The 25,757-nt window shown below is 41.5% G+C and overlaps 2 protein-coding genes and 1 pseudogene across 2 annotated transcripts in view; 1 reads left to right on the top strand and 2 right to left on the bottom strand.

Annotated features, from left to right (window-relative positions):
• RSPRY1 (ring finger and SPRY domain containing 1) overlaps positions 1 to 14,749 on the bottom strand; it is a 59,630-nt gene extending 44,881 nt beyond the window's left edge. Inside the window, exon 1 of the mRNA XM_053602456.1 lies at positions 14,600 to 14,749. The gene's annotated coding sequence lies outside the window, so the exon portion shown is untranslated. The remainder of the gene's footprint in view (positions 1 to 14,599) is intronic.
• On the bottom strand, positions 1,634 to 14,711 carry LOC128560627 (disabled homolog 2-like; annotated as a pseudogene).
• A 242-nt stretch (positions 14,750 to 14,991) lies between the features above and the next one.
• PSME3IP1 (proteasome activator subunit 3 interacting protein 1) overlaps positions 14,992 to 25,757 on the top strand; it is a 36,179-nt gene continuing 25,413 nt past the window's right edge. Inside the window, exon 1 of the mRNA XM_053602421.1 lies at positions 14,992 to 15,215. The gene's annotated coding sequence lies outside the window, so the exon portion shown is untranslated. The remainder of the gene's footprint in view (positions 15,216 to 25,757) is intronic.

Below are 25,757 nucleotides of genomic sequence, written 5' to 3'. Positions count from 1 at the left end.
GCTGGGTTTGAACCCACCACCTCCGGCATATGGGACCGGCGCCCTACCCCTTTGAGCCACAGCGCCGCCACTTAAAATCTTACACAGAGTGAGACCCCATCTCTATAAAAAAAAAAAAAAAAAATTCTTTTCTGTGCTAAAGCTGCAGGGCAGAGGTGCAATCATGGCTCAAACAGCCTTGAGCTTCTGGCCTCAAGCAATCCTCCCAAAGTGCTGTGATTATAGGTGTGAACCACTGCACCTGGTCTAAAAAAAAAAAGTAAAAAAAAAAAAAATATTTTTTTGAGACAGAGCCTCAAGCTGTCATCCTGAGTACAGTGCTATGGCATCACAGCTCACAGCAACCTCCAACTCCTGGGCTTAAGCAATTCTCTTGCCTCAGCCTCCCAAGTAGCGGGGACTACAGGCGCCCGCCACAAGGCCTGGCTGTTTTTTGGTTGTAGTTGTCATTGTTTGGCAGGCCAGGGCTGGATTTGAACCTGTCAGCTCTGGTGTACGTGGCTGGCACCTTGGCCACTTGAGCTACAGGCACCAAGCCAATACACATTCATTTTTAAAACCTAAGTGCTAAAGTCTACAGAAGGAGAAAGCTTTCTGCTCTCCTTAAGGCTCATGCCTTTCACAGAAGTAACCTGTTAAAAGTTTCATTCATCTTCTTCCACAGCTATTATGCTCTTACAAACTTGTTTTTTCTTTAAATCTAACCAGGATGATGCCATAAATACTATTTTGTGATTTGCTCTTTTTACCTAATACCACAACTTTCTATATGAGTTTACACAGAACTACCTCATGTGTTTAAAGGCTGTATAGAAATGCACTCTGGATTATCACAGTTTCTTAACCACTATGTTATAAAAACCTGTGGCTAGACCAACTAGCACTTTACACATGGTAGAAGGGAGTCGTCCAGGAATACATAAAAGGAACCTTTACTGGGAATGCTTCATCTCCTGGGGAACTGTTCTCTGACTCCAAACTGCTTTAACTTACTGCTTTCCCAGAGGTAAGGAGCCTACGACCGTGCTCTGTGGTATCAACCTTGCCAGAGAAGAAGGGAATTCCACTGGCTTTTCTTTAATGCTCCAGAGGTTTTCCCACACAATCAGTATGGAAGATGGGATAGGATAAAGGAAGTAAATAGTAGATTCAATTCAGACATGTTAAATCTGGGAAAACATACCTGAGGAGACTAATCAGGTGCTAAAAATAACTAGCAACAATTTGAGAATGTCAAGTAACTGAAATAAAGCCTTGAGGGAGAAAGAACTGGGGACCTTGTAAAGTTAAAATTTAATGCCAACACTTACAAAGGCATTATTTAGAATAATTAAAAAGAAAAATAATTCTGGGGGCTGCCTATGAGGAAAGCAGTAAGTTAAAATGAAGTTTTTGGATCTCACATTCTTTTTTTGTTTAGAATCTTAATTTATTTAAAACCATAGATTTAGTTTAGCTTTAACCTAGACAAAAGTAAAAGGAACCTTACAAGTGGAGGAGGCAGGAAATAAGGCAAAGGTATGTCAAAGCCAGACAAGAGCAGCCATCAGGATATGTTTGTTATTAGCTTTGTCCTTTACTACTAAGGCCAACCTTTTGTTCCTCTGGATAGTCAGCATACCAAGATTAGAAGTTAGGCAAAAGGATTTCCAAAAGGATCCCTATACATTATTAGGAGATGTAGATTGAGAAGCCATCCGGGCTTGTGATGAACTGAAAGAATTTTTAGAGAAAGGGTTCTCAAATGCATTGTCAACAAATTTGGTAACTGGCAGAGCACCTTGTCTGGGAGCTGGCTTTAGTGATTCATTGATTTTATTCAACAGTTGATTAGCATCAAAGTCATCATCGTCTGCATTCCCCTGAGAAATGCCAACTTTGTTGCTGAAATAACTGGAGAAGGCACTTGAAGTCCCAAAGGTAGTCTGGTCTCCCTTCTGTGCAGGCATAGCAGGTAGCTGCCGCAGTTGGAGGTCCTTATACATTTCTTTCACTTCCTTGACATCTTTATCCACAAGTGGGTCTAAGGCAGTGAAGGCATCACTGGAGATATCCTTTGGAGGGCCAGTTCTAGGAAGTGGCTGAGGAGGGGTCACCAGAAGAGAGGACAGCATAAAAAGGGTCTGAGTGGACATGGCAGGAGATGGAAAAATATTGCTCTGAAAAAGATTCCCCAAAGGAGTTGCCGATTGCCAAGTATTGGGTGCCCCAGATGCAGAAGGGCCCCAAATAGCAGGTGCTGGAGGGGAAGTTGAAGCTGCAAAGGATGAAGGATGGTTCTAACCTGGAACAGTTTGGCTTGTACCAAAAATGATAGGCTGACCAAAATCTGAAGGTTGACCACCTGTCATGGCTCTAGGGACCACAGAAGTGGAGCGATCAAAGACCAGAGGTGTTGCGCTCCATGGTCCTGCCTGAGGGAGTGTGGCTGGTGCACCATCTAGGCCCACAAGGGCAGTGCACCCCTGTCCCACTGGGGCAGAAACACCTGTTTTGAAGAGACCCAGAGGGTTGGGCTCTATGATTGCAGACTGTCCTGTGGGTGACATCTGGCCTGGATGTTCTGAGATGGGAGGAGTAAAGATGTCTGATGCAAGCAAGTCATTGGCTGAAAACTTAGCAGTCCTGACTCTTCCCGGTTTGGTAGTTTGTGGAGGTGGGATAATGGCTATAGAGTCATGTGGTTAGGACTGGACAGAGCTTTCCAAGTCCTGCTTTATGCCATTTGGTACAGACAGTCCTTTGGGAGGACCTTGGGGAGGATCTGACATGGAAGCTGTTCTGTTCTCTTTCAGATACCCTATTTTGAGTTCTCATTGCTGGCTGGGTTTGGGTACTTGAAAAGGGCCACAGGCCTGCCTGCGCTTCCTGTTTGCCAGTCTGGTTAGAGGTCTCCATCTCAAATTCTTTTTTTTGAGACAGAGTCTCACTATGTTGCCCTTGGTAGAGTGCTGTGGTGTCACAGCTCACAGCAACCTCAAAACTCTTTGGGCTTAAGGGATTCTCTTGCCTCAGCCTCCCAAGTAGCTAGGACTACAGGTGCCCACCACAACGTCCACCTATTTTTTTGGTTGTAGATGTCACTGTTGTTTGCCAGTCCTGGACTGGATTTGAACCCACCAGCTCCGGTGTATGTGGCTGGTGCCCTAGCCACTGAGCTACAGGTGCCGAGCCTTGATCGCAAATTCTTAAACTTTATATCCTATCCAAATTTTTTTTCCTAAGAATTATGTAAACTGAATACAGAATAATTAATCTATGCAGATTTCAATTTAGTACAAAAATGATTGGAAGATGGATATCCAATACATGCAAGTATTTTTTTTTTTTTTTTGAGAGAGAACCTCAAGCTGTCGCCCTGGATAGAGTGCTGCGGCATCACAACTCACAGCAACCTCCAACTCCTGGGCTCAAGAGATTCTCCTGCCTCCACCTCCCAAGTAGCTGGGATTACAGGCGCCCACCACAATGCCCGGCTATTTTTTGGTTGCGGCCATCATTGTTGTTTGGCGGGCCTGAGCTGGATTCGAACCCACTGGCTCAGGTGTCTGTGGCTGGTGCCTTAGCCACTCGAGCCACAGGCGCGGAGCTACATGCAAGTATTTTTAAAAATCTAAGTTTGAAGACAATAAAATTTAAGTTTTTTCTTCTGTTTCCACACTGAACTAAAATGTATTTCAAGTCGATTTCTTCCAAGAGTCATTTTCCTTAAATGACCTAGAAAATGATGTCAACTATAAAATTTGTCAGGGAAGGAAATGAAGTTTCAAATATATTAAAGCCAAAGACATTTAAAAAAAAACCCCAAACCCAGCTGTAAAACCCAGGTGTAACAAAGAGGTTAGTTAATTAGCTGGAAGAAGCCAACATTCCACAAGGGAAAGCCCATGAAGCATACAGGGGAAAAACAGGAGCTACTACTTTTATTTTTTTTATTTTTTGGAGATAAGAGTCTCACTGTCACCCTGGGTATAGTGCTATAGTATCTTAATTTACAGCAACCTCAAACTCTTGTGTGTAGGCAATCCTCTTGCCTCAGCCTCCTGTGGAACACTGGAGCTATGGGAGTGTGCTACTACACCCAGCTAGTTTTTCTATTTTTAGTAGAGATGGGGGCTCGCTCTTGCTCAGGCTGGTCTTGAACTCCTGAGTTCAAGGGATCCACCCATCTCAGCTTCCCAGAGGGCTAGGATTACAGGTGTCAGCCACCAGGCCTGGCCAAGAGCTACTACCTTTAAAGAATGTCTGAAATGCCACAGAATATGTTTGAGGGTTACAGCCACAGACAGGGTACATTAATGAACCAAGAGCTGTATACAATCTTTCAGATTTATTTAGCACTAAAAATGCACAGCTTTTCATTTGGAAATGGTTGTCACTCATGATACCTTTTCAGAGACAACTGTAGACAAAAGCTAAAGAATTGCACTTTGGACAATTTTGTTTTATCTTATTAAAAAAACCAAAGCATTATGTGACCCAAAGACTATTGTTTGAATAGTAACACTCAGCTTACAGATTTTGCATAGACTTCTAGGCCACATACAGTATAGGACAGGGGCTCTGCAGTCAGACAGGCCTGGGTGCCAACTGCCAGCCCTATACTATTTACTGCTATGCATCCTAATTAACCTGACTGTTGACATACTTTAAAAAATGGAGATAGTAATAGTTCTTATTTCACAATACTACTGTGAGAATTAAATGACATAGTGCATGTAATACATATGGCACAGTGCCTAACACTTTAACTGGATCCAAACATGCAAGATGTTATTATAAAATGAGCGTGTATCAAATTAGAAATAACTAAATAACCCGGGAGGATGACTTTGGGGTATAAAACCTAAGAATACAAAGAAAACTAAAGAATTTATCTTTTATAGAGCTCATTTACCCTGAACAAAAGTAATTTTACTTATCCATAATTTATACATATCTACACTTTCAAAGAACAAGAGGAAGTATTGTAGTTTAATCATCCCATCAGTTGCATTGGAATCGTTTAGGGTACTTATTAAGATGTAAATCCCTGGGCGGTGCCTGTGGCTCAGTCCGTAAGGCGCCGGCCCCAAATACCGAGGGTGACGGGTTCAAACCCGGCCCCGGCCAAATTGCAACCAAAAAATAGCTGGGCGTTGTGGCGGGCGCCTGTAGTCCCAGCTACTCCGGAGGCTGAGACAAGAGAATCGCTTAAGCCCTGGAGTTGGAGGTTGCTGTGAGCTGTGTTAGGCCAGGGCACTCTACGGAGGGCCATAAAGTGAAACTCTGTCTCTACAAAAAAAAAAAAAAAAAAAAAGATGTAAATCCCTGGGCGGCACCTGTGGCTCAGTCAGTAAGGCGCTGGCCCCATATACCCAGGGTGGCGGGTTCAAACCCAGCCCCGGCTGAACTGCAAACCAAAAAATAACTGGGCGTTGTGGCGGGTGCCTGTAGTCCCAGCTACTCGGGAGGCTGAGGCAAGAGAATCACTTCAGCCCAGGAGTTGGAGGTTGCTGTGAGCTGTGTGATGGCACTCTACTGAGGGTGATAAAGTGAGATTCTGTCTCTACAAAAAAAAAAAAAAAAAGATGTAAATCCCTGATCCCATTCCAAATAGCCAGAATTAGAATTTCTAGGATTCGGGCCCAAATTTGTGTAATTCTGATGGCAGCCATGTCTAGAATCACTGTGTTTAGAACCTAACACAGAACCTGGCAGGGCAGGGAGAACCTACTGGCTTAACAGGCAATCTAAAATACTAAAGAGTGATTCTTCTCGGGTCAAAATGTTAATCTCCCTTTCCAGAAAAAAGAACTAATATGATCTCTGAATGTAGTCTTTTGGACAGCTCAGGCAAAATAACTATCAGAATATAGTTATATCCACTAGTGATATGTATAGTATATATAGACACAATGAAAAGAACAGCTCCATATATCCCACCAGATACGCCCTATAAACATCAAAATAAACCTAGATGGCCTAGATGGTACTATGCTTATGGATATCATCCAGGGTTGATAGACTGAATAAAATGGAAAATGAGATTATGCAAAAGCAACACATCTATGATACTTATATTTTTCATCTTAACTTTGAAGATTACTCAACATTAGCTGGTAAAGTCACATTTGAGATTAAAAAAAAGCTAGTCACATAATATTACACATGAATATTACATCTGTGTCAGTGGCAATCATGAACTGATTTAATGACAATTTTTATCACTGGATGCCACTGCTTACTAGAAAGACTTTTCTTACCATCTAAATGGCAATGGTTTTGAAATCATTAGAGTCTTAAGAACCATTCTGCTTCAAGAGCGTAATTATATATAATCAAACCTCCCTTGCAAATCTATTTCTCAGAAGTGTGGTATTAATTTTCATCCTTGCCTTTTCCAAAAAAGGGAAAAAAAGACTATTCGCTCCATTTCTAAATCATGTGTGATTAGATTTTTATATTTTATTTTTTTGAGACAGAGCCTCAAGCTGTCGGCCTGGGTAGAGTGTCATGGCATCACAGCTCACAGCAACCTCCAACTCCTAGGCTCAACCGATTCTTCTGCCTCCGCCTCCCAAGTAGCTGGGACTACAGACGCCTGCCACAATGCCCGGCTATTTTTTGGTTGCAGCCGTCATTGTTGCTTTGGCAGGCCCGGGCTGGATTCAAACCCGCCAGCTCAGGTCTATGTGGCTGGCACCTTAGCGGCTTGAGGTACAGGCACCGAGCCAATATACTTTATATTTTTTAAAGCTCCTCTGAGATGAAAAGTAAGCATACTTGGGGGTCTTGATAAATTTAGTTTTAAAGCAGTAAGGTTTTGGGAGGTGCCTGTAGCTCAGTGGGTAGGGTGCTGGCCATATATACCCAATCCAGGCTGGCAGATTCAAACCCGGCCTGGGCCTGCTAAACAACAACTGCCACCAAAAAATAGCCAGGCGTTGTGGTGTGTGCCTGTAGTCCCAGCTACTTAGGAGGCTGAGGCAAAAGAATCTCTTGGGCCCGAGTTTGAGATTGCTGTGAGCTGTGACATCATAGCACTTTACAGAGGGCAACATAGTGAGACTTTGTCTCACACACAAAAAAATAATAAAAAAAAACAGTGAGGTTCTGTTACTGCCTGTAAGTACAAAACACAGACCTCTACCCTCACATACAGCTCATCACAGAGACATCTGGCCAAATAGTCTAACTCTCTCCAACAAATGGTCCAGGAATCAATGATTCATCTCTTCAAATATTTGCTTGCTTTCAGTCATAAAGCAGATCGGTAACATTTTTTTCCCTGAAAATAAGACTTTAGGATTATGCTGCCAAGAAAGAAAAAGCTGGTTACGGAAGAAAAACCAGACTTCGGCCATGAAATTACTACTGCTGTAATATTCACCTCATCATTCTAAAACAGAGTTAAGAAGATGCAGCATTTTTTCCAGCCTTCTCCCACCAAAGACCACTGAATAGCATGAACAGCAACAATGTATATAACACACAAGGAAATTCTAATGATTTTCTTTCATTAGAAAATATTCTCAGTTTTTTTCCTAAAAGTGTGTATAAAGCCATAGCTTCAAGTGTGAAACTTACTCCCCTTTGCCAATACTTTATTATGAAAAATTTCAAACACAGCAAAACTGAATTAAAATTCACTATAAACAGTGAACACTATATACTCATAACCTAGATTCTACATGTTACTGTAATAGTTAAATCACACATCTATCCCTCTCTATATCTACCATCAATCCATCTAATTTTTAAAATATATTTGAAAGTAAATCACAAGTATTAGTATTCTGTTCTCTAAATAATTCAGTATGCATATCACTAGACTTCAATGATTTCAGAAGTTACATTTACATATCATGAAATGTCCAGATCTTAATGATAAATGTGTTTTGTCAAATACATACTCAAAACCTCTTAAGATAAGAGAATATTACCAGAAATATATTTGCTTTAAAAATATCTTGCAGGATATCCCTAAGACTGCAAGTTTCTTACTTAAAATTGTGTTTAAACGGGGAAAACTTGGAAGTCAATAGTAGATAGGTACACATATATCAGGAGTCCGCTTGCCAACTGAAATAGAAACTACCTAGTGTTGCTATCTCTAACTCTAAAGCATCTGGTATTTTGTCAGAGGGAGGAGAGAAGAGAGAATATTATAAAATATTTGGTTAGAATTTCACTTTTCCCCCAAAAAGAAAAGTAGCCTTGATAAGGTATTTTTAGATGACACCCAAGTGTCCAAAACTATCTAGGTGCAGTGGCTGTGGGCACTTGGGGTATAAGTCATACAGTGCTATTATTCCCTGGATTGTAAACTTTAAGTATTCTGTCCCCTCTTTTATGCATTGAGGATCTTTAAGAAGCACACCTTTGAAAGTAGGTGATTTTCCTGATCCAACTGTTAGAAAAAGAACATCTGGCTAAAACTTCCCCTAAAATGCTGACAGCTTTTTAACCCACTAGCTATGGCATCTGTGGTCGGGTAAGCCACATCCCGGAAAGACCCATAGAATACAGTTCTGACCTGAAATTGTATAAAGGAGAAAGGACAAATCCTTTTAGCATTCAAAGGATTCAAAGAATACAGTTCTGACCTGAAATTATATAAAGGAGAAAGGACAAATCCTTTTAGCATTCAACCAATTTCTACCTTAAGACTCAATGATTGAAAAATATGCCACAAAAAAGGAAATGCTAAGGAAAAATTGACGTCTAAATGAAGCTACAGGGGAGAAAAACGAAAGTATTAGATAATATTCCATACTATTTGGGATTTTTCCCCCACAAGGAGGACAATATCAGGAACGCATATAGCAGTCAAGTTATTCAAATATACACAAATCTGAGGGAAAAGGATTTTTTCTTTTTTTGAGACAGTCTCAAGCTGTTGCCCTGCGTAGAGCACTGTGGCATCACAGTTCACAGCAACCGCAAACTCTTGGGCTTAAGAGACTCTCTTGCCTCAGACTCCCAAGTAGCTGGGACTACAGGTGCCCACCACAACACCTGGCTACGAACCTGCCAGCCTCAATGTATGTGGCTGGCACCCTACCCACTGAGCTACGGGTGCCGCTGGAAAATTATTTTCTATGAAAGAAAACTCAATGCTAATAAGAAAAACAAATACAATATGTAAACAGCATGGATACTAATGGATATCCATGGTATCCATGGATACCACTTTCCCTAATAATATCTACTTAAGGCTCGGCGTGTGTGGCTCAAGCAGCTAAGAAGCCAGCCACATACACCTGAGCTGGTGGGTTCGAATCCAAACAATGGCTGCAACCAAAAAAAAAAAAAAAAAAAAAATAGCTGGGCGTTGTGGCAGGCGCCTGTAGTCCCAGCTACTTGGGAGGCAGAGGCAAGAAAATCACTTGAGCCCAGGAGTTGGAGGTTGCTGTGAGCTGTGATGTCACGGCATTCTACCCAGGGTGACAGCTTGAGGCTCTGTCTCAAAAAAAAAAAAAAAAATAATAATAATAATATCTACTTAAGGGCGGCGCCTATGTCTCAGTGGGTAGGGTGCTGGCCCCATATACTGAGGGTGGTGGGTTCAAACCCGGCTCTGGCCAAATTGCAACAAAAAATAGCCGGGCGTTGTGGTAGGTGCCTCTAGTCCCAGCTACTCGGGAGGCTGAGGCAAGAGAATTGCCTAAGCCCAAGAGCTAGAGGTTGCTGTGAGCTGAGATGCCATGACACTCTACCGAGGGTGACAAAGTGAGACTCAGTCTCAAAAAAAAAAAAACAAAACTACTTAAAATGGTGTCTAAAAACACTCGCACACATAACTTTGATACCTATTAGAACCTAATAGGCACTCAGTAAAAATTTTAAGTGAATTTATTTCAAGGTCTGAAAAAATAGCATTTCCAAAAATTTGGAAAATGGAGATGATACCATTCAATAACATACACCCAATGCTTATTTGACAGGCAGTGAAGGATGATGAAAAAAGGTTCCTATGCTCTTGGCAAAGAAAGCCTGAGCTAGGGAAGAACTTAGCTCCCTACTCCAAGTCTACGTATAAAGCATCAGGTATACCGAAAGAAGGCCTCCTTATCAGTTTTCCAATGGAAAAGGAACTTGATAACAATGAAGTATCTCTGTATGACCAAGTTTTTAGGTAACTATAAATTAGCAATTGCAAAAGGGGAAAAAAGGACTTATATTTGCGTTGTGATATATTCATATCTTAAATTACAAGCCAAAATAGTTGGTACAAATAGCCCTGCCCACACAGTGAAAGGTTAATCAAAAGCTCATAAATTAAAATGATAAAGATGAAGCTAAATAATAAATTTAATTAAAAAATTAAATGAATGACAATGAAAACTCAAGATCATTTCAGACAACAGTGAAAATACACTCCAAACCAAGCACCCTTCCACTGTAGGAATCCTTATTCTGCATATAACATGTGAGAAGCTTAGCACTGGTCCCAGATTTTCCAGGACAGAATTCCTGGGGGGGGGGAGAAGGTATCAGAGATCGCTGTAAACTCTAACACGGTTCTAGTTTAAGGCTATGAATACCACATTTTAGTAATCCTTAGTAAAGGACGTGGTACATTAATAATAAGTAGCCCTAGGTCTATTTAAGTATGAACAATTATGAAGCAATAAGAACTTAAAAAAAGGAATTTTTTTTTTTAAACTTCCCACGAGGAGGGATGGGGTAGGAACCATATTTTGAGAATCATTGTATTAAGGGAATATTAGGCAAGGAAACAATTTTTCAGGAGGTAGAGGGATAAGAAAAAACTTACACTGATACATTAAACTCTGAGGTAATAATATACTAGCTGAATAAGGTATTTCAAACCTTCTATTTGAGATACACAGCACCCATGAAATTATGCCTAGAAACTATAATTTCAAGCAGTAAGAAAGCTATGTGCAAAGTTCATTCCTTAACAAACTTAAGGAGTACATTAATTCCTTGCTATTTCAAATGTTTCAGAAGCTCAGAAACCATTCCCTTTTGGAAAGAACAGAGAGTAAAACACAACATTGTATGTTTTTCTACTCACAGAAGTCAACAATAAAACTATTTAAAAAGCTGACTTATTAAGGCTGGGTGCAGTGGCTCATGCCTAGTACTCTAGGAGGCCGAGGCAGGAGGATTTCAGGAGTTGGAGACCAGTCTGAGCAAAGACAGACCTCATCTCTACTAAAAACAGAAAAATTAGTTGAGGCATGGTGGCAGGTGCCTGTAGTCTCAGCTACTTGGAAAGCTCAGGCAGGAAGACTGCTTGAACCCAGGAATTTGAGGTTGCTGTGAACTAGATTGAGACCTTGGCACTCTAACCCGAGTGACAGAGTGATACTCTGTATTATTGAATAAATAATCCACTGTGGCTCAAAGGGGTAGGGCGCCAGCCCCATATGCCAGAGATGGCGGGTTCAAACCCAGCCCCAGCCCCGGCCAAAAAAAAAACTGAATAAATAATCCAAAGGGAAAAATATTCATTCGCACTTCTAAGTTACAAAGTCTCCTCCTAAAAGTTATGACCCAAGTTTTGGCATTTACTACTTCCTGACATTCTGTTTTTCAATTTTCTAATTTAAATCCTAGGGGAAAACCACTCAAATTCAACAGTAAATGCCTTGAAAATACCAAAAGCTTGAAGAGAAGATAAATCCATGGTTTACTGCCCCCATATAACTTCTGAAATAGATTACTGGTTCCATTGTTTCTTATTTGTGGTATAGTCTTTCCACTTACTTTTGCAGTACTGTGACAATCACATCCTACTCTACAAAGCTCCCATTACAAATCACGGAATTCCAATTTTAAAGTAGTGTAGTAGTAATTACCCTTTTCAATAATTCCCAATATTTTCTTCAAACTATATAGATTATTACAGTATCAAAGAAGGTTGTATTTTTAAGGATGCAAAGGGATCCCCACTTCATTATAACAAATTATTTCATTATTAGGGAAAGTAAGTATAATTTTTGATAGACTGAATTTAGCTCATGAGTTGAAATAGACTTGAAAATGCACTTCAGGAACAGAAAAGTTTTTTGTTATGAAGTATGCCAAAACATACTGCAGATTTGTGTATTTTTCTTCCTATTCACTATAGAAAAACACACTTATTATATAAAATGCTAAGCTTTGATTTCCTCTCGATACTTGCTAAACAAAAAGTAATTTTGCTGGCAAACCAGAAGTCCACATAGAGTATGATGAAATGCTTCCTAAAATCATTAACAAAAATAATTATGGAGTACAGAAATAATGAAAGGCTTGTTAAAAAATAAAAGCAAAAAGCAGGACACAGACATTAAGCAGTAGATAAGGACAACAAGTATCCTGGGAAATCCGAGAGCTCACAAAAATCACCATAGTGACTTTTTAGAAAAGACTTACAGATTATAAGATTAGAAAAACAGGAAGTTTACACCAGCTTAACAAAAAAAACTTCAAAATCACAAATTACCTAATATTCGGAAAACCAGCTCTAATAAGCACCAATAACCAAATATTAGTGAAATGTCACACATGAAAAGAAGTACCTTATTCTCCTATAGGGATCTACAAAGCAAGATGTCATCCCAGAAAATGCAAACTCTACATAAGGTCAAAAATAGAACAGGCCAAGTGTGGTGGCTTTCTCTGTAATACTGTGGGAGATCCAGGCAGGTGGATTACTTGAGCTCAGGAGAAGTTCTAGACAGTTGTGGAGGGTGCTTACAGTCCCAGCTACTTGGGAGGCTGAGGCAAGAGAATCACTTGAGCCCAAGAGTTTGAGGGTACTGTGAGTTGAGACGCCATGGCACTCTACCCAGGGTGACAAAGTAATACTGTCTCAAAAAAAAAAAAAAAAATATATATATATATAGAACCACTGTGGAAAAGAAATTTAAAAGCAAAGGAGTAGGGTGCAGGCCCCATATACTGGAGGTGGCGGGTTCAAACCCAGCCTCAGCCAAAAACTGCACACACAAAAAAAGTCAAAACTGAGGGAAGAAGCATGATATTCACTACCTGAAGACGTCTAAAAGCCACGCATGCATACGTTCCGAAGGGTGAAGAGTTTACAATACTGAGATCAAACTACTCGAAGGGAAATTTCAGCTGTCAGGGGAAAAAATTCTGGGAAAGGAAAAGATGATGTCATAGTGCCAACTCCTGCCAGCACCATCTGAAGTTCAAAGTAAATTAAAACAAATTCCAGGGTCCCAACCGAAGACCCTTCCACCCTCATCTAAGTAAGGTTTGAAATTATAGGTTTTCGGTATAATATGACCTAGGAAGAGCTGTGAACCTTGAAGCTTTCAGTAAAATACGGCTTCCAGCACTTTACAGGTGACAGACAACAAGTATATTAATGCTAACCCCTTATGTCTACACACCACTTTATAGTTTAGAAAGTGCGTTCACTTTTATTTCTCAACAGCAACCCATTTGCTGGTAGCATCACAGCATCTTACTGTCACACAACTTGTAGTTTGTTCTTTCACACTCGGCGTTGGTTATTTCACAGAAGACACTTACGGAGGTTAAATTACTTCACTAAGCACAGACAGACAATAGGTGAGGGCCCTGGAAAACTGCAGGACTTAATCAATAATAGACATTTCCAACCCTTAAAACTTCAAAGAACAACAAAACACTCCAGGAAGAGCAACCTCGCTCGGAGAACTATACAAGATAGGACCCCCGAGTCTCAGCTGACCATCTCTGCCTTGGTTTCCCTCCTTAGAGACAAGGAAAGTGAGGCAGCAGGCAGGGGCAAATGCCCAATTTGGAGTCACGTAGGGAGAGTTGTGGGATGGACTCCTCCCTCCACCTTATCCGGGCACTAAGCACAGAAGCAGCTGAATCCTGTGTCTGGGACACCTGGTTGGGCTCCAGACAGAAGGAAGAACTCTTGCCATTCCCCTCTCCCTCTCATTAGTCCCCACTCGGGCTTTCCTATAAATGGGGAAGTCTTCCCATAACCACCCAGAAACCCCCTCTCTCCAAGATCCTTACCCAATTTTCAGCTCCCGGCCTCCGTAGGAGAATCCGCTAGGTCTGGCTCCCACCTTCTAGCAGCCCCTCGCCCCCGTATCTCTCGACCACAGGGCGTTTCTAAATCTCACTACGGGAGATTTGTCTCCCACCCTTGCCACCTAAACCGCAAATTCCACAAAAGGAACCCTCCCAAAGCGTTTCCTCATCTACCCTTTCTGCCCCGGCCGCCCGAGAGGAGCACCCCTCCACACTAGGAGCCTCCCCAGGAGATAACTATCCCTCACCGGGGCCCCGTTAGCCGCAGCCTCCTCAGGCGGGCGACCCCCAAGCACCTTCTCTGGGGAAGACCCGCGTCCTCGAAAGGGGGAAACACCCTCTTCCCGGAACCTCTTTCAGACGCCCTAAGCACGGGCCTCGGTGGAGAACCTCCTAGCTGTTTCCCAGGCTTTGCCCAACGCCACCCTTCTCCGGGGCCCTTTCTCCAAGCCTGCCCCGGCACCAGTCCGGTCTGCCCGCCTGAGGCTCAAGCGGCTGTTTCCCTCCTTCACAGTCGTCCCTAGCCCTCGGACTCCCTCCCTCCCGCTCAGCGTGCCCAATGGGACTTCCCAGAGCAGTGTGGCCGGGCTGCGGCACTGACTTTCTCTAGCTCCCGGGCCCACCGGAGGGAGGGGGCAGCGGCGGCGGCGCGACTCCTTTGTGACAGGTCCGAGAGAGCGGTAAAGATGGACGCGAGGCCACAGCGCTGCCATTACGCGCAGGGCCCTCCCCGGCTTCGTACAGCCCTGGCCTTCCCTCAATCCCCTAGGAAACGCCCCTTCCTCGGTGGCAATCCCTCCCAAGAGCTGCCAATCGGCGCTCGGAGATGGTGTCACGTGAGTCAATGAACCGCCCCGCCCCTCAGGAATGAGCTGGCCAATCGTCTTGCAGAGGTGTGAATGGCCCAATCAAGTGCCCCCGGTTCCCTTTCCGGGCACCGGATTTCCATCGGGCTCCTGGGGAGGGAGACCTACAGATTGGGTTACGCCGCCGGAAGCGGGGCGGAACTTTGTTGTGGCGTTGAGGAACAGGAAGCCCTGAAGGGTCAAAAGGAATACAAAAGCAAAGGCTATTTTCTTTCTTTTTAACCTTTCCTTTTTTTCTCTTTTTTCTTTTTCTTTCTTTTCTTTTTTTCGTAACGAGCCAACGACTTTGCGCTGGCGCTTTGGGGCGGGTGCCGCCGAGGTGAGGGAGTCTCGCCTCTCGCGCTCTGGTAGGTGAGTGTGGCCTGCGTCCTGGCCTGGTGGCGAAACCTGGGCTTCAACTTCTTCGCCGAAGATACGGAGAACTGTGGCTGATGTTAGGATTAGGGACAGGCTTGTTCTCGGTTTTTGTATTTGCCCAGTGTCCTGAGTTGCCGGAGCTAGCGGCTTGCGGGGCTCAGCCTAAAGGCAACCGAGGGAACTGGCGGGAAATCATCTTGGTCATGGGAAGAGGCTCCCCGACCCTTTCAGGTGGGCCCAGGACTGCCAGGCGTCTGTCCATTTTCTCCACTTTGCTGTTAGGTGGGGTCACGCAAACCTCAAGTGAGGAGGCTCTGTTTCAGAAGTTTTGGAACAGCTCAGGCTACTCAGGAGATGTGGGGACGCCTGGTTGGAAATGGTTGACTCCCACAACGTAAGCGCAGGAGGGAAAACAAATTTATTTTGTGCTATGTACTAGTTGGCTGCGCCAAGCGCGTTTTCTTTTAATAGAAAACAATCCAGCTGGCCCATTTTCCAGAATACTTAAGAAACTAAGACGAAGACTTGAAGGGTCTTGTTTGAGAGTTGGTAGTCCTTGTGAATATTAGTTCACACAGAGGAAAGGGGAGGTCAACTCGTTCATAGCAGTACTCAAAGGGCAGCAGAAAACCAGATCCCCTGAGGCCTTTTTAAAATGCAGATTCTGGGACCAACACCCTCACGTAGTCCAACTGGGTAGGTTATGAGTGGACTCAGAAAGCCAAGTGCTAACTTGGTGATCAGAATTCCCAAAGATCTTTTGTGGCGCGGTGTGAGATACGATTTGTCAATTCTTCATTTAGGTTTATGTATGTTTCCATAAGGATACCATAAAAAGGTTTAGGAGGGCACCCTTCTGAAGTCCTTGAAAGGAATCTATAGACTCCTTTTTGATGTAATGAATTAAGCTGTGGTAAAAACAGCTTTTACGTCTCTCAGAATCTGGGATGAACAATTTGTAAGAGTCTGAAAGTATGGGCTACCCAATGATCTTTTTTCAAGTCTTAATGCCTTTGCCCAGTGGGGAAATTCTTCATGGTTCAAAGAAAGAAAGAATTGTCAGTCTTCACTTTCACCTTGGATCTTGATGTTCAGTTAGAGCAGCATTTCTCAACCTGTGGGTCGTGATCCACAGGAACTGTATTAAAGGGGTCACGGGATTAGGAAGGTTGAGAACCACTGAGTTAAGAATCAAGTTGCTGCTTCAGAAATTGAAAACTACATTGAAGTAATTTTAAGTGTATGGTTTGAGTGTATGTTTCAGCCATAGGCTCAATCATAGTGTATTCTGCCTTTGTAGTAGCTAAATTAAGCAGTGCCAATGTGTTCACTATTAGTCACCTTTTGAACATACTTTATCGTTGTTATAAATATGATCTGTTTCACTCTTTATATAGAACTTTCTTTTTTTTTGAGACAGAGTCTCACTTTGTCACCCTGGTAGGGTGCTGTGGGGTCACCGCTAACACCACCAAACTCTTGGGCTCAAGTGATTCTCTTGCCTCAGCCTCCCAAGTATCTGGGACTAAGGGTGCCCGCCACAACACCCCACTATTTTTAGAGACAAGGTCTCTTCAGTCTGGTCTTGAACTTGTGAGCTCAGGCAATCCACCCGCCTCGGCCTCCCAGGTGCTAGGATTACAGGTGTGAGTCATCCTGCCTGGCCTTAAAACATGTTTTAAAGATTGTTTTGCCTTTGTCTTTGGTTTTTTGTATTTTGACTATGTGGTATGCAATTTGGTGGGTATTTACTAGACTTCTTGAATCTGTGGAGTAGTGTCTTTAATTAGTTCTGTAAAATTCCTAGTCATTTTGTATTCATACATTGCTTCCGTTCTATTTTCTCTTGACTGATTAGCATAAACCTTGTCACTCTATTCTCTATGTCTCTTACTCTCTTTTTGTATGCTTTATTTTGGATCATTTCTTCATTAATTGTTGATTATTTCCAATCTGTTATTAAACTCATCCACTGAAATCTTAAATTTAGTTTTTGCATTTCTTTGTTCCTGAAGGTTTTTTTTTTTTTGAGAGAGAGAGTCTCACTGTGTTGCCATCGTAGAGTGCTCTGGCATCACAGCTCACAGCAACCTCCAACTCTTGGACTTAAGCGATTCTTTTGCCTCAGCCTCCCAAATAGCTGGGGCTACCGGTGCCCACCACAACGCCTGGCTATTTTTTGACTGTAGTTGTCATTGTTGTTTGCAAGCCCAGGCTGGATTTGAACCCATCAGCTCTGGTGTATGTGGCTGACACCCTAGCCGCTGAGCTACAGGTGCTGAGCCTGGTCTTGACGTTCTATTTGGTTTTGTGCCTTTTTATTTTTGGTTTTTGGCCGGGGCTAGGTTTGAACCCACCACTTCCAGCATATGGGACCAGCGCCCTACTCCTTGAGCCACAGGCGCCACCCACGTTTTGTGCCATTTTTTAACAGTATTTGCTGTTAATTTTTGAGGCTTGATTTTTATTTCCTTAAACGTGGTGAGCATAGTTGTTTTATATTTTCTGTTTAATTCCACTTTCTCAAATTCCTTTGGGTCTGTTTCTGTGGTCCATGATTCCTGCTGTTTTAATTCCCAGTTCACCTCTACCTTGAGGGTGTTCACTGGGGTACCAGATTAAGAGGGAGAGGGAAAAGGAGGTGGTTATCAGACTTACACTGTGGGTGGGCTCCTGGCTTGACTGGTTTCTTTTGTCTCACAAAGACACTAAAACTGTAGCTTTTAGGTCATAGAAATCTTCATAATGGAATTCATTTTGAATATTGGGCTTAATTTCTGGTTTTTACCTTCTAGATTTTGTCAAAATTCTTTACTATCTTGTTACTTTTTTTTTTTTTTTTTGAAGAATTTGTTTTTTTTTGTTTTTGGCCAGGCTGGGTTTGAACCCACCACCTTTGGCATATGGGGCTGGCGCCCTACTCCTTTGAGCCACAGGTGCCGCCCAAGAATTTGTTTTTTAATTTTCGACTTTTTTAGCATAGAGGTATATGGGTCTCACTATTTCCACTAATGAAAGGCTCCCTTTATTTTGATTTGGAATGTGAAATTTGGGTGACTTCTGGCATCTTCATATACCTAAAATTTTCACTACTTCTCACAGCAGCTATCAAAAGTAGCCTCCCTAATGCTTTATTCTAGTCTTCCTTTTCGGAACTTCTTAGTGGTCCTTAGCATGTACTCTAGTGACCTTTAACATTCTACTTTTCCTTAATTTACTCATGTGCCAACCATATGTCTTTTACTGAGTGAATGCAAGTTCCTCATCTGCCTGTTTTGTACTTAGCATTGTACCTTGCGCATAAAGTTTCTCTGTAAAGATTTGCTTTAAAAAAATACTGAATTAGTCGGGCTTCTATAATTAGTATAATGCAAAATCTTTTTTAAGAGATGTGAGTCTTGCTATATTGCCCTGGCCTGCCTTGAATTCCCAGGCTCAAGCAATTCTCCATCTCACCCTCCCAAGTAGTTGGGATTAGAGGTGCCAACCAGCACATCAGCTGCCTGTTTTTCCCTTTCTTACTTTGTTTTTTTAATTTCACAGCTGAATGTTAAGGCTAATATCTTATTTTTTAATTTTGTTTTAGAATAGAATTACATAAGGGTGGAGAGAGGGAGGATGGAGTGTGATTTAGGTTCTAAAGCCAATCCAGAGGGCAAAATAGTGTATAATCAAAGCTATGCTTGAAAATCCGTTAGTAAGTACCATTTTGGATGTAGGAATATGAGCATTGCAAAATTAATAAAATGGCTAGTGTGATACTAAGAAATATATACAGAGGTCACCAAAAATATATACATACACATTTTAAGAAAGGAAAAAATGGTATTAAATTTGTAATATTGAAGTCATGTTTAATTTGTACAATTACAGGAGGTGCTCAAGGTGACTTGTATTCATTGTTTGTTAATATATTGAGTATTAAGAATTGATCCTAGGAGTTAAAGTTCACTCTGAGCTATGATCAACTCTGTTGCACCTGGGCAACAGAGCAAGGACCTTTTTCTAAAAATACATGTATGGATTAAATTGCTTATGCTATTATATGGTTTCATTTTTTGATTCTTTCAGTCTCTTTTGCTACTAGAGTATGTTATATAAGTCTCGCATTAGAAGATTGACTCTTGGGTGGCGCCTGTGGCACTGGCCCCATGTACTGAGGGTGGTGAGTTCGAACCCAGCCCTGGCCAAACTGCAACAAAAAATTAGCTGGCATTGTGGCAGGTGCCCGTAGTCCCAGCTACTCGGGAGGCTGAGGCAAGAGAATCACTTAAGCCCAGGAGTTGGAGGTTACTGTGAGCTGTGATGTCACAGTACTCTACTGAGGACGATATAGTGAGACTCTAATGTCTCTAAAAAAAGAAAAAGAACAATAAGAAGATTGACTCTTTTGTCTAGTGATTACTTTGTCTAGTAATAAGTACTAACAGTGCTCTCTGTTAGTAGTTGTCATACTCTAAAGTTTAAATGTAGGAAAATGTAGCTTGATCTAAGTTACTGTATCTTGTTAGAAGTGCCTTCCAGCCAAATAGCAGTTGTTATGTGGAATAGAGTTGAGTTCATCAGATGGCAAATTCCTCTTACTTGCTGTCCTTCATTTTGAAGTACAGTGTGACTTGAATGAATATCAGGGTAAAAATGTTAGAAAATGTAATTCATATTTACTGACTAAAGAAAATGGATTGCCCTATTGTTTTTGGTACCTAAAGTGAAGCCTTTAAACACTATAACACAGAAATCTGATTTCCCCTGGTGTATTTTTACATGTACAATCTATCTAATTTTAGAATTAGGAGCGTTTAGTGGCCAGTGATGTAAACACTTAAGTAGTTTGCCATCACAAAATATAATTCTTTTTTTTTTTTTTTTTTGTAGAGACAGAGTCTCACTTTATGGCCCTCGGTAGAGTGCCGTGGCATCACACAGCTCACAGCAACCTCCAACTCCTGGGCTTAAGTGATTCTCTTGCCTCAGCCTCCCGAGTAGCTGGGACTACAGGCGCCTGCCACAACGCCCAGCTATTTTTTGGTTGTAGTTCAGCCGGGCCTGGGTTTAAACCCGCCACCCTGGGTATATGGGGCCGGCGCCTTACCGACTGAGCCACAGGCGCTGCCCCACAAAATATAATTCTGTAGGAAACCAGATTTCATTAACTAGTGTCATGCCACTAGCTTAATAGGAGTCATTTTTCAAGTCAAGGATAGCATTTATTTGGGGGTCAGCAATCCAAGTTTTGTATTTTAAAAATTGTGTAGTATGCTGTATAAGACATGAGCCCATTTTGTTCCATCACCTCAGAAATTAAATACCACAGTCTGAAGCGTGAACACAGTGGTGCAGTGTTTAACAGTTACTTTGGCTTGACATATAAGAACTTTACCTGGCTGTCAAGCAAATTTGAAAACCATATTCTTTATTTCTTTCAGTTTGAAACTTTTAAGTTTGGACAAAGTGATTTTGGTATGGTTTTGGTTTTTTGAATCCCCTATTTGAAGAAAATAATCCTTTACAAAATATTAGTTTGATAACTGAACTTGAATCACCTTGAATATAACCAATTCACATAGGAATAGCTTAAAGGAAAGTTAATAGCATTTAGTTTTTCTAAAATTGAACACAGGACAAATAAGCATTCCTTTTTCTTATTTTTTTATTTTTTGTGGTTTTTGGCCAGGGCTGGGTTTGAACCCGCCACCTTTGGAATATGGGACTGGTGCCCTACTCCTTGAGCCACAGGCGCCACCGACAAATAAGCATTCCTAATATAAATCCTCTGCATTCCTATATGGATCTTGACAGTGACATCTTCATAACTCTGGGCTTTTGTTTTTAATTATTCTAACAAACAAAAGGGGAAAACAAGAGACTTGTGAAAATTTACCTAGGCAATAGGAATTAGAAGTTAACAGTCTCATTTCCTAAATTCTCTACTTCCGGCTCAATAACTTGGGAGGTACTTACTACTTCTCTATTGCAGAATAGACAGCCAATGAATATTTGACTCTTCAAACAGCACATACTGATTTCTCAGTATAAGTGAGCATTTTTAATCTGTTGAAATTAATGGAAAGTAGCAAGAGTTACTCTTGAAAGATACCAATTATATAGTGAAATGATTTAATGTTGGGTACTTGGTTTCCTTATGTGTGTGAGACATTGAATCTTCAGCAAATAATTGTTAAATGACTCCCATTCTCTATAACGGACATTGGACAGTAACTAGGAATAATCATGTGAGGGTGCTCTTCCCTGCTTAGATTTTTCGAATTCTCTTAGTTGGTTTATTCAGTATTCACTTAAGTATTATATACTTAATATGTGTCAGACATTGTTCTAATAAGCTCTGTGAATACAAAGAACAGTTGGAAGAGTCATCAAATGATAAAACGATGGATAATGGCTGTAGTTGAGTTATGAATGGCTGTAGCAGGAACACATCAGAAGGAAGTGCCTATTAACCTCTCTGGTCTTAGAAAACTTCATAAAGGAGGTGATCTTCAGTCTGATTCTGGGCAGGTGGAGCAGGCGTTTCCTTGGAGTGAAGAGGAGGTGAGGGCATTCTTGGCAGGGGAACAGTCACATGAAGAGGCAATAGAGTGTACTGTGAATGGTTCATTATGGCTTTCAAGTAGTATGCCTGGGCAGATTGAGAGAGATGGGGAGAATCATGGAAATGGACATTCCTTTCAGATTTTTTCCTTAAGGAACTTTTGACTTGTCTACAGACTTTTTTTTTTTTTAATTTGGTGGCTGAGGGTATGCTACAGGCATCTAGTGGATGGAGGCTGGGGATGCTGCTAACCTTCCTACAATGTACAGGACAGCCTACGATAATTACCTGACAGGGTGTCGATAGTATTGAGGTTGGGAATCCTCTCCTAGAGATACTATGGAGTCTCTGGAACATTTTAAGTGAGACAGAATAGATACTAGAGTTGCCTTTTAGAAAGATCTTTCAGCTGACACTGGGGAGAAAGGATTGAATAGGGGCTAGAACAGAAACGGAGGCTAAGGGAATACGATTGTAAGTAGAAAGGGTGGGATATTTCCCTCAAAAAAGAGGAGAGAAGATAGATTAAAAAGAGGCCAATATGGGGCGGCGCCTGTGGATCAGTGGGCAGGGCGCCGGCCCCATATACCAAGGGTGGCGGGTTCAAACCCAGCCTGGGCCAAACTGCAGCAAAAAAAAAAAAAAGCCGGGCATTGTGGCAGGTGCCTGTAGTCCCAGCTACTTGGGAGGCTGAGGCAAGAGAATCACCTAAGCCCAGGAGTTGGAGGTTGCTGTGAGTAGTGTGACGCCATGGCACTCTACTGAGGGTGATAAAATGAAACTCTGTCTCTACAAAAAAAAAAAAAAAAGAGGTCAATATGAGGTAGAAGCAACAACTTTGTGGGTTGTAAGGAAATGAAGAAAAGGTATCTAGGCAATCAGCGTAACCTAATTCTTGGTACCTTCGATGAATCCCAAACAATAAAAACAAATTAAAATTAAAAAAATAAAATTGCGAGTGGTGCCTGTGGCTCAAAAGGGTAGGGTGCCAGCCCCATGTGCCGGAGGTGGTAGGTTCAAACCCAGCCCCGGCCAAAAACGGCAAAAAAAAAAAAAAAAAAAAGAAAGAAAATGCAAGATTATGCTTAAAAAAAAAGTATCTAGGTACATATCTAGGTTTCTAGCATAGAAACTGGACTGATCTGTATTTGTGCCCTTTAGTGTTGCCTCTTATTTGTTTATTCACTTTGATAACTTATTAGATCCATTATTATCCGATGTAACTAGTCCAGGGTACTAAGTCTTAGAATTTGTTTTTTTATGCCCTCATAGACTATAGCAAGCACAGTGTTGGACACATGGAGTTCACAGTTCTGAGTTAATTTGATTAAATTAATTAATGTATTTATTTAGAGACAGAGTCTTACTTTATCACTCTCGGTAGAGTGCTGTGGCATCCCAGCTCACAGCAACCTCAAACTCTTGGGCTTAAACGAATCTCCTGAGTCAGCCTCCAAGTAGCTGGGACTACAGGCGCCCACTGTAATGCCTAGCTAATTTTTTTTTGTTTTTGCAGTTGTCGTTGTTTAGTGGCCTGGGCCAAGTTTGAACCCGCCAACCTCGGTGTATGTGGCTGGTGCCGTAACTACTGTGCTATGGGCACTGAGCCTCTGAGTTAATTTTAATTGAACTATTTACAAAGTAATACAGTAAAATAAAGAACACTAAAAGGAAAATGTATATGTGTAAATTTGAGAATTATCTTTATTGTTATTGTTTTTGTTTTGTTTTGTTATGTTTTGAGACAGGTTTACTTTGTCACCCTGGGTAGAATGCTGTGGCGTCATAGTTCATAACCTCAAACTCTTGGGCTCAAGTAATCCTCTTGCCTCAGCCTCCTAAGTATCTGGGACTACAGGTGCTCACCACACCACTCAGCTATTTTTAGAGATGGAGTCTCGCTCTGGCTCAGGCTAGTCTCAAACTCCTGAACTCAGGCAATCCACCCACCTCAGCCTCCCAGAGTGCTAAAATTACAGGCTTGAGCCACCGCGCCTGGCTGAGAATTATCTTTGTTTAAAGTTAAATGTGTGGGGTATGTATGTGTTTTCTAATTTCTCACAGCTTGTATTTAAAATATTTCGGTTGGTTATTTATGTCACTGATTTATTCCCCTGCCCCCTCTGCATGCAGGCAGTATTTTTCTCACTCCTATAGCCTGTCCAGAACTCAGCGTAGTTCTTTGTAGTAACAGCAAACCTTCCAAAGCATTTTTAATCATGTGCCAAACACTGTACTAAGTGTTTTGCATGAATTACCTTGTTTACTCTCACAACAGCTTTATGTTGTACAGTGCTATTTTGAATCCCATTGATGAGTGTAATTTGTGAATGAGGAAACCAAGGCTTAGAGAAGTTAAGTCCAATGTCATAAAACTGGTACATGGTGAAACCAAGTTTTGAACTAAGGTCTCAGAATTCCAGAGAGAGTCTGTAGTATTTATCATTACCTGTACTACTGAAAAGACCTGCATATTAATTAGCCAGTGTGTCCCTGGCAGCATTGATTGGAGAAAGGAGGGAATAATAGCAGTTGAAGTGCAAGAGAATGAGGATCTCCAGAAAAAAATGCAAATTGAAAAAAGAGATGAAAGGGCCCAGCAGGGTGACTCACTCTGGGAGGCCAAGGCAGGCGGATCACCTGAACTCATGAGTTTGAGACCAGCCTGAGCTAGAGTTGAGACCCTGCTTCTAAACACAGCATAGTGGTGTAAGCCTGTAGTCCCAGCTACTCCAGAAGCTGAGGCAAGAGATCATTGGAGCCCAGGAGTCTGAGATTGCTGTGACCTATTATGCCATGGCACTCCTACTGAGGGTGACAGAGTGAGACTCTGTCTCAAAAAAGAACAAAGAGATGGATAAAGCAGTCTGTGTTTTAGCCTAGTCCCTTTTAGACTCATAGACACTCATTATGTATGGTCATCTAACTTGGTTTATTTTATTCATTATGGGATCAAGAGAATGTCAAAGTACTAGCTTAAAATTTTGATCATGTATCTGTTTTCTGGAAACCAGCCCACTGAGAGCTAATGAGAAATAAAATTTCTCTGTCAAATTATAAAGCCCTGTTTTTAAATTTTTTCTTGTATGGGACAGGTGAGGTGGCTCATGCCTGTCATCCTAGCACTCTGGGAGGCCTAGGTGGGAAGATCCCTTGTTCTCCGGAGTCTGAGACTAGCCTGAGCAAGAATGAGACCCCATCTCTACTAAAAATAGAAAAACTAGCTGGGCATTGTAGCAGGCACCTGTAGTTACTGAGCTACTTAGGAGGCTGAGGCAGAAGGATCCCTTGAACCCGGGAATTTGAGGTTGCTGTGAGCTAGACTAATGTCACAGCACTCCAGCCTGGGCAAAGTGAGACTTGCTTCCAAAAATAAAAAAATTGTTTTTATTTCTTGATTTTTATTAACTAACTGTGATTCTTGGTTTTGTCCTTGTGTGTAAAAGATGGTAATAATAGCATAGACTAAACCCATTTACATACAAGTTGAATTCTAAACCTAATAGAAAAGAGTGACAATGGGCGGTGTCTGTGGCTCAAAGGGGTAGGGCGCTGGTCCCATATGCCGGAGGTGGCGGGTTCAAACCAGCCCCGGCCAAAAACCACAAATAAATAAATAAATATAAATAAATAAAAAGAAAAGAGTGACAAAAAAGAGTAAGAAATTCTTGGAATTTCATAAATTCGTCTTTTTCTAAAAGTGATTTATAATGCTGGGGCGTTCTTAATTCTTTAGAGTTTCTATTTCAAATTCAATCTCTTATTTATGTGTATCTGAGAACTTTTGTGAAAGGAAGTCCTTTGAGCTTCAGACATCTTTTTAGGTTCTTTTTTCCAAAAACTCAACAGGCCATGAAAATTAAATAAATGATTTTAATTTCTTAATTTTCAAGTATAAGAATAACCATAAAGTCCCTCCTGAATTCTTATTTAGGTAGAAATGTAAAAGGTTTTTATTTTGACATATTGGAAAATTTTTTTTATTG

The sequence above is a fragment of the Nycticebus coucang genome, chromosome 2, assembly GCF_027406575.1.
Source record: "Nycticebus coucang isolate mNycCou1 chromosome 2, mNycCou1.pri, whole genome shotgun sequence".
Taxonomy (NCBI): Eukaryota; Metazoa; Chordata; class Mammalia; order Primates; family Lorisidae; genus Nycticebus; species Nycticebus coucang.
The sequence above is the reverse complement of the archived record's forward strand: the minus strand, read 5'-3'. Positions and strand labels throughout refer to the sequence as shown.